The following is an 8,865-nucleotide window of genomic DNA, read 5'->3' on the forward strand; positions in this document are numbered from 1 at the left end:
GCTGCCTTTTGGCTGGCCTGGGGGTCGGAACGAGAGGAAACGGTAACACGCTGGGTGAAGAAGAGGGTGGGAGAGAGGCACTGCAGGCCTCCAGAGGCGCAGCCTGAGCCAAGGCTCTGAGGTGACAGAACAGGTCTGTGTGTGGTGAAGGAGGGAAGAAAGGTTACTGCAGCCAGATGGCAATGATGTCCAGGGGCCCCCAACCCCAAAGGGAGTGTTGCTCGACCCTCACAGTCTTTGTTGGAATTGGGGTTTAACATTTTAAAGTTGGGAGGTAGTATGTAAAACTCTGGATTTTTAGCTTCTCTAGAAAAATCAGACAATCCAGTGGGCTGAGCCAGGGCCCTTATAAAGCCTACATTCTCTGGTTCAACTTTGTCCGTCATTCCCTTCATCCACAAATGTTTATCGAGCTACTGCTGTGTGCCAGGCAGTGTGCTATTGACTGGGGAGACAATGGAGCACAATCAGACACAGTCCTGGCGCTCGTGGCATGCCCAGACTAGTGGGAGAGGGGCAATGAACACGCACATGACATAAGGTCAGGCAGTGCAAAGTGCTGGGGAGAAAAAGAGAGTTACAGGGCTAAAGGGCTGCTATTTTAGATGGGACAGTCAGGGAAGGCCTGTCTGAGGAGGAGACAGTTGCACAGATCTAATGAAGTGAGTGAACCATGTACATATAAGGTGGAAGATCAAACCAGCAACAGCAAGTGCAAAGGCCCTGGAGCCTCCTTCATTCACCTTTTGGGTCACTTGTCTGGCCCCTTGAGGCATTTAATTGTGATACCCCTACTGTAAGGAACGGAGCACAATGGGTAATGTATAAACAGAGGAAAACCACCCTAGATGTGTGTTTCAAATAAAACACCTCTGACCAGTGGTGAGGGAGACATGGGAAATAGGGAGATGGGTGGAAGGCATAGTATGATTTTTTCCCACTGGAAAAAATGATCAGGATGACAAGGAAGAGGCAGAGAAGGCTTGTCGTACATGGCACATTAAAACTTGAGCCCAGGACAGAGAAGCCAAGAGTGGGAGCAGGGACATCCTCATTTCCTTCCTCACCAGCTGTGTCATCTGCCAAGCCCTGCTAGGTGGGAGGCAGGAGTGGGGGAAGAAAGACTGAGAATGTGCAATCTTCCGCAGCCCTGGAGCTGTTCGTTGTTGTTGTTCTGTTTTTGTTTTTTCCTGAGTCCACCTGGGCTGCTGCTGTAGAAAGTCAACTGCAAAGGAAACATGTTGATGGGGTTTTTGTTCGTTTCCCCATCCTCTTTCTAAGCAAAATTAAAGTGTAGATTCCTTGTCCTTTTACCCAAAAAGTAGAAGAAAAAGGGATGTTATTGTTTTAAAAAAGGAAAGAGGAGAAGGAAACATCTACAATCTTCTACCAATCTTCTCGGCTGGGGGTGGGGGGCAAGTCTGCATAGTGACATCACCGTCCACGTCGCAGGACATAACTGCCACCACTCGGAGCTTTATTTGCATTTTTGGAGGTACAGGGAAGGTACAGGGAGCCATTCAAAATCAGCGCCAGTGTTGACATTACAGTTATTAAGACCAAACAAAAGATCCTTTCCCAAGGCCGGCTGGTTCTTCCTAAATTTATCTGGGCTCCCCCCCCACCTGATTTAAGGCAATGAGCAGGTGTTCCATAGCAGGAAACACATTAGCTCCGATGCTGCCATTTGTTCAAGACGTGCACACGCAGACGCTGGCAACCACACACACACACGCATACGCACAGGACTCGGGGCAACCACACATACACACAGGACTCAGGGCAACCACACACACAGACATGCACAGGACTCGGGGCAACCACACACACACACATACACACAGGACTCGGGGCAACCACACACACACACACACACACACACACACACAGGACTCGGGGCAACCACACACACACGCACAGGACTCAGGGCGACCACACACACACACACACACACACACACACACACACACACACACAGGACTCGGGCAGCAAACATTCGCAGCTCCCCTTCCAGCACTTGTCATGCCCGCATGGACAACTATTTGTAACCTCTGCCTGCAGTTCTGACAGAGAGATGAACAGAAGGAGTGAGTAGCCAATCAGATCTTGCTCCATCGTCTTCCCGCTGTCTCCTAGGTAACCGGCACAGGGACATATCAGCTAGCTGGGAACCACGGGGACGGACGGACGGACGGACACACACACACACACACACACACGCTCCCCTCACAGTCCATAACTGCAGAGACGCTGGATGTGCCTTTCAGAACCCTGAACAGCTCCCCAAAGCGGCATTCAACGACTTTGATTCCTGCCTGTCCAGCAGGCTCAGCTCCTACTGCTTTCTCACCTCCGCTCCTTTACTCATGCCGTTCCTCTGCCTGGCACGCCTCTCCTCACTGCCTTCTCCTGGCTCTTCTTCAGAGCCAGCGCAAGTCCTTGGTCAAGACTTCCAACAGCTCCCGTCACAGAATAAAGTCCACACTCCTTCCCCCACGGTGATCTGGGCTTTCATGATCTGGCTCCCCCAGCCTCACTGCTCATCACTCTCCATCTCCCTCATTCTTCTCTCTCTGCCTCCAACAAGTGAACCCAGTCCTCCCCACACTACCCTTTGCAGACCAGGGCTCTTCTTGGTACTTGCTGTTCCCTCTGCCTGCACAGCTCTTCCTTCTGCTCTTGGCATGGCTGAGACTTCTTGCTCTTTAGTCTTGGCTCAAAAGTCACCTCCTCATAGAGGCCTTCCCTGACCACCTTCGACTACTCAATCTGAAGAAGTCCCCTCCCCTGGGACTCGCCACTACATTGTCCTGCATTCCTGTGTCAATGACTCTGAAACTATCCCATACCTATTTACTTATTTACTTGTTCTCTGTCTCCCCGCTAGAATGTAAAGTGTGTTACAGCAGGGTCGCTGTCTTGCTCAAGGCCTCATCCCCGGCCCCCAGAACAGGGCCCAATAAATATTTGTTGAATGAATAAAAAGTCATTTCCTCCTCACTGCTTCTGTATCGCCCCATCTCTCTAATAAGAGGGTTGCACGTGATGACTTCTATTAACCCTCCTGGCTAATATTCCCAGAGTCCATTAGAGAGCAGAAAGGACTGGCATAAGGAGGAAAATTAATCAGGCCACACCATGGGAAGAATCTGCCAGTGGAAATCTGCACTTCTCCACTAGGTCACAGCGCCCTCCTCCTCTGGGCAGCCTCCCTGATAGGAATTTGCTGCTGCTTTCAGCTTCATGTTCACCATCACTGGGCACCTTGCACTTTTGCTATCTGAGGGACTGGGGGCAACTCGAAGCTGAAGATGGGCTTTTGTTTCTCTGATCCTGCACAGAGACCAGCAAGAGCCTGGGGGCTGAGGGAGGGGTCTTCTAGAGGCCTTTACTGCAGTGAATAGAAGAAAATATGTTGCCGTTTACAGGACCACAAATGTCAAAGTGGAGATTCATTAGAACACAAGTCACACACACACACACACACACACACACACACACACACACCTCAAAAGCATCATGAAGCTGGAATCACAGAGTTCCCCATCCCAGTGGCTGCATGTGTCTCTCTTCAAGGGACATGACTATGTACTACTTTAGGTTCTAAAAACTGTGCAGAGGGCTGGCCCCGTGGCTTAGCGGTTAAGTGCGTGCGCTCCACTACCGGCGGCCCGGGTTCGGATCCCGGGCGCGCACCGACGCACCGCTTGTCCGGCCATGCTGAGGCCACGTCCCACATACAGCAACTAGAAGGATGTGCAGCTATGACATACAACTATCTACTGGGGCTTTGGGGGGAAAATGAATAAATAAAATTATTAAAAACTGTGCAGAGCGATCAGGACACATGTGCTGTGTAAGTATGTGGTGAGCATAACCACCCTTTTGGCCAATCTCAATGGGCAAGGCCAGGTGGTAGACTCAAGTAGCCACATGGGAGACACACCCAGTTGGATCCCCACACCCTGGGCGTGGACAGCGTCAAGCTGAGGCTCTCCAGAAATCCCCCCGAGTCCTGAGATCTCCACTGACCAATGCGCCAGATCATTCCCCAAATCTGAAGTTAAAGCAGATGTAAAGATCAGGAAAGGAAGAGCAGGGTGAGTATTTCTCGAGCATCTACTATGTGGTGTAATTTTAAGGCCCTGGGCTAGGATATGTTCACACTGACTCGTCAAGAGCACCCTGCAAGGTTACCCTTCCCACTTTCAGGATGAAAAACACTGAAGCTCAGAAGAATTAAGTTGCGTGCCCAAGGTCACACAGCTGGCAAGCGGAGGAGCCTAAGTTGGGGACATGAGTCTGGTCTCCAAGCCCATTCTTCCCTCCCCAGGGCCTTAAAATTACACCACAGAATGAGCAGACAAGCTGGTCTTGTTAAAAATGTCCCTCCTGCTGGCCGAAGCTCTTCTCTGAAGATGCCAGCCTATGGCCCTGCCTCTGCATCTCTCCCTGTCACTCTCAGGCTTGGCTGACCTCCCACTAGGAGCCTCTCGCCAAGCTGGACCCACATCTCAGAGGCTCTCATCTGAGGCCCAGCCACAGGAACCGATTTTCCTGTGGCCCAGAGAAGGCCAGGGGTTCTGTCTTTTTAAAATAGTAATTTCCTGCCAGCACAGGTGGATGCACCAGCCACCCTCTGATTTAGCGCTGAGCTCAAGGATCAATCTCAAGTAAGATTTTCTGAGGAAAACTCAAATGCTGGGTACTTCCTGGCACCGAGGGACGGAGAAGTGGCCTAATGTCTCATAGATGTCACACTTGAGCCTCGTGCACACCCACAAGCATCTCAAATGCACCACCCATGTGCCTCCACGCACCCCTCGCACACACGCCACCCACATGCCTCACCCATCATGCACACACGGCGGGGGGGAGGCTCAGGAGCAAGAGAGCCACACCCTCCCTTCTCAGGACATCACAGTCCCTACTTCTGAGCCCACTCTGGGCTGTGTTCTGTGCCAGGGCCAAGACCGCATTTCATCCTCCCTAGGGACCCTGCAGGACAGGTGTCAGGGCCCCCCTTACAGATACAGAAAATGAGACTCGAGAGAGGGAATGACTTGTCCAAGATCACAGAGCATGCCTGTGGCTGAGCTGCCCCATCTTCTGAAGGGCCAAGCTCAGACTGAAGGATGGTGGTGGGCACCCAGCTCTGCATGATGTCCTTCTTAATTACTCTGCTCCTTGGGGGCAGCTCCACTGAATAGGGGCACCCCTCCAAGATCCCCTCCTTGTTGGCAGCCCTATCCATCTGCCTCCTCCCTGAACCCCAGGGAAGGAAACCTCGGTGCCCTCTGTGCCCTAAAGCTGCACCATGAGCACCTACTCATGTAGGTAGGGGGGAGGAGAAGTGGAGGGTCAGCTGGGCAGAGCTGTGGGCCTGCCACGGTCTTGCGGCACGAGCTAAAGCAAGACCTTCCACAGGCTCTGCTTCCAGGCCCTGAGAACCTAGGACTGCAGTGGGGCAGGGGTGACAGACATGACTTAGTGCTGGGGACAGGCCAGGAGGGCCAGGGACGAGCTCTCATTGTCCCCCACCTTTTCCCCTCCCCCATGCCCCACAAAGGAGCCTGTGGCCTGGGCTGGAACTGATCTTTTCCCATGAACTGGACCAGGCGCAACCTGCGGAGCAGACAGGAAGGAGGTAGGTGGGCCTGGACACCACCAAAATCTTGCCGGTCACATAGACCTAGGTTCGCATCCCAGCTTTACCACCTACAGGCTGTGTGACCTTGGGCAAGAGGCTTCCTCTCTCTGAGGCTCAGTGTCCTCACCTGTGAAGTGGAAAGACTACAGCGCCCTCCTGAGGGGATGGCTGTGAAGGCGAAAGCCAGAGGCAGATGGGAGGCGACAGGGCACACAGTACCGACGCCCACAGGTCCGCCATTATGCCCCCCTGAGTGAGCAGGGGGTGGGCAGCTGCCACTCCCACCTCACTCTGCCCCCGACTCACAGTTCCGGCAATTCTTAATTAGCACCCAATCCGAACTTTCCTCAGCAGTGGCAGGACCCGGCTGCGGGCCCTTCTTCCTCCTCCCTTGGCTACCAGCGGTTCAGACAACAGGTACGGACGTGGAGCAGCCCTGGAGGCGCCCAGGCGGAGAGGGCCGCGCCGCAGCGCTGCGGCAGGGCTGGGCCGGCCTGGGCCGGGCCGGGGGCAGTGTGGCCAAGTGCACCCCCACCCCGCACCCCCTCCCGCCTCCAGCCTCTTTGCAACTTTGAGGAACGGCAGACTCGGGTCGGCGCGGGGGTACTGCTAGGCGTGCAAAGGAAAGCTGGGTCCCGGCGACCGCAGCCTTGGGATCCCCAGGCCCCCGCCGTGAGCGCCCGCACATGCAGGCCCCGGGCAAACGCGCCCGGAGCGAGGAGGCACGTGGTGGCCGGCCGGCCCGGGCTCGCTCCAGTCCCTTGCGGTCGCGCGCCCTGTGGAGCCCCCTGCAGCTTCCCCGGCCAGGCTGCGCGCCGCACCGCGTGTCCTGCGGTGACCCCTGCAAGCTCCCCGCCTCGGGGGCGCCCCCTCCCGCGCCTCAGTTGCGGCCGCCCGCCCCTCGCTTCCCGCGGGGACCCTCACCAGGCGCCCCGGCGTGTGCGCCCCCGGCCAGCCGAGCGCCAGGTCCGCCCTCCGCGCCCCGCGCCGCGCCGGTGCTCACTCACCGGCCTGGGCAGCGGCCGCGTCCTACCTTCGTCCGGCAGCCGCGGCAGGAGAGCGCGAGGTTCCTCCGCCAGCCCCGCAGCCCGGCGGCCGCCCCCGCCCCCGCCCCCGCCCGGCAGGCAGGCGCAGCGCAGCGCAGCGCAGCGCCGAGCAGGGCCGCGGGCCCGGGGCGGGGGCGGGCGCGGGCGCGGAGGTGGGGGCTGCGGGGGACCCCAAAGGACCCGAGCAGTGTCGCTCCTGCCGCTGACCTCCAACGGCCCCTTCATACCCCACCTCCAAGCTCCCCCACCCCAGTGCTCTCCAACTCACATCTTAACACTAATCACCACGAATTCGTCGATAATTGAATGAGTGAAACAATTAATGTGTAAATAAATGGGTGAATAAGTGAGTGGATGAATCGGTGAATGAGTGAACAAACAGGTGTATGGATGAGTGAGAAAATGAGTGACTGAATGAATGGACAGCGAATGAATTAGTGACTTGATGAATGAGTAAATTAATGAGTCGGTAAATGGGTGAAGGAATGTGTAAATAAGTAACTAAGTGAATAAACGAATGAATGAATCAATCAATGAATGAGTGAGTGCCCCCGGCCTCAGCCTGTAAGAGGCAATGGACCCTCCAGAGAAGCCCTCACCTCTGCCCTGGGAGGGAGGCCTTCCGGTTGCATCTTGCAGAGGAGGGAAAGGAGGCTCAGAGAGGGCAGGAGATATCCCAGGACACACAGCAAGGGCTGGAGGCCGGTGGGGAGGAGGTCTGTCTGTCTGCAGGCTTTGTCCACTGCACCCAATCACAGTTCTCCTGCACCTGCCTGGCAGCCATTGAGCTCACCAGGGCTCAGAGGCTCTGAGGAAGAACAGCTGGGGGAAGGGGCACCAGGGTCCTATTTGCTTCCTTCATAGGAATGAGGGAGGAAGATCCAGAGGCATGGTGTGCAATCAGACAAAGGAGTACTACACAGTTGTGAAAAAGGAGGAGAGGGTGCTTTGAAAGGGCAAAATGAAGAACAGTGTTGATAATATGTGCAGAGGAAAGAAGGGAAGGCTCTATTTTCATATTTGCTCAAGTGTGTGGGAAATTATCTCCAGTGGAAACGTTGGCCCCTCTGGGAGAGGAATCATGTGGTCGGGGAAGGTGGGGGAGACTTACTTTTCATTGAACCCTTTTTGTGCCTCTTGAAATTTTGAACCCTGGAAATACATTACCTGTCCAAAACGTAAGTTAAAATTTTTAAATAAATAAATGTTTACAATATTAAAAAGCATTTATACCTCAGAAAAGGCTGCCTCCCCCTGCCCAACCAAGTCAGCCTGTTTGCCCGGGGCCCTCCCTCCCCCTCCAGCTCAGAGGGAGAAGGTCTTGCTAGTCCACAGCAGAGTTAAGTCTGAACGTGGCAGTCGGTGCAGAGCACGCTCTACCTTCTGTGAGTGTTGGGAGGAAAGGAAGTGGCCTCTGCTTGGGTCCTGGATTTGTCAGTTTTTAGCTGTGTGTACTTGGGCCAATCACCTATTATCTCTCTGAGCCTCAGATTCCCCCCTGCAAACCAGAGATCATCATAACGTCCTAACAGGGTCCAGTAGAGCTGGAGGCAGGGACTTGTATTCGAAAAGGGAGCTCTGTGATGGAGTCCCAGGCAGCTTGGTCCCATCAATGAAGCCACCTAAACTCTGGCCTTCAGAGGTACCCCTTTTGTAAGGTAAGGGTGGTCTTTCTATGTGATCTTAGATCCTCAATACTTCTGCAAGGTTGGTATAATTAGCCCTATTTTACAAAGGAGGACACTGGGGCTCAGAGAGGTTAAGTGTCTTTCCCAAGGTCACACAGCCAGAAGTTGGCAGAACTGGCATTCAAACCCAGATCTGCCCAGCTCCAAGCCCCCAGACAGTGCTGCCCACGCAGTCCATCTGATATACTTATCACCCATCCTAAGACCCTCAGATGGGTCACATCCCAGCCCCGTATTACTCCTGAATTATTAATCATTTCAGTAAGCAGGGCGCAGGCCGAGGGGGCTGGGGCGAGGGAGGGGCGGATCAGCAGAGTGCTGACTCCAGAACTCGTCATAACGGCTGTGAACTTCTGACAAGGAAGTGAGTCTCCGCTGGCAGCAGAATTGTGAGTACTCCTCTCTGCACCCAGACTGATGGCCTCACAGCCAGGATGTCCGCTCAGAGGATGGCAGGGCTGGGATCGCTGACGGGAGAGGC

The 8,865-nt window shown here is 54.8% G+C and overlaps 1 protein-coding gene across 1 annotated transcript in view; it reads right to left on the reverse strand.

The window, feature by feature from the left end:
- Positions 1-6,722, reverse strand: part of LOC131419089 (endogenous retrovirus group FC1 Env polyprotein-like) — a 23,769-nt gene extending 17,047 nt beyond the window's left edge. Inside the window, exon 1 of the mRNA XM_058563857.1 lies at positions 6,658-6,722. The gene's annotated coding sequence lies outside the window, so the exon portion shown is untranslated. The remainder of the gene's footprint in view (positions 1-6,657) is intronic.
- Positions 6,723-8,865: the final 2,143 nt, after the last annotated feature.

The sequence above is a fragment of the Diceros bicornis genome, chromosome 2 (assembly GCF_020826845.1).
Source record: "Diceros bicornis minor isolate mBicDic1 chromosome 2, mDicBic1.mat.cur, whole genome shotgun sequence".
Classification (NCBI taxonomy): Eukaryota; Metazoa; Chordata; class Mammalia; order Perissodactyla; family Rhinocerotidae; genus Diceros; species Diceros bicornis.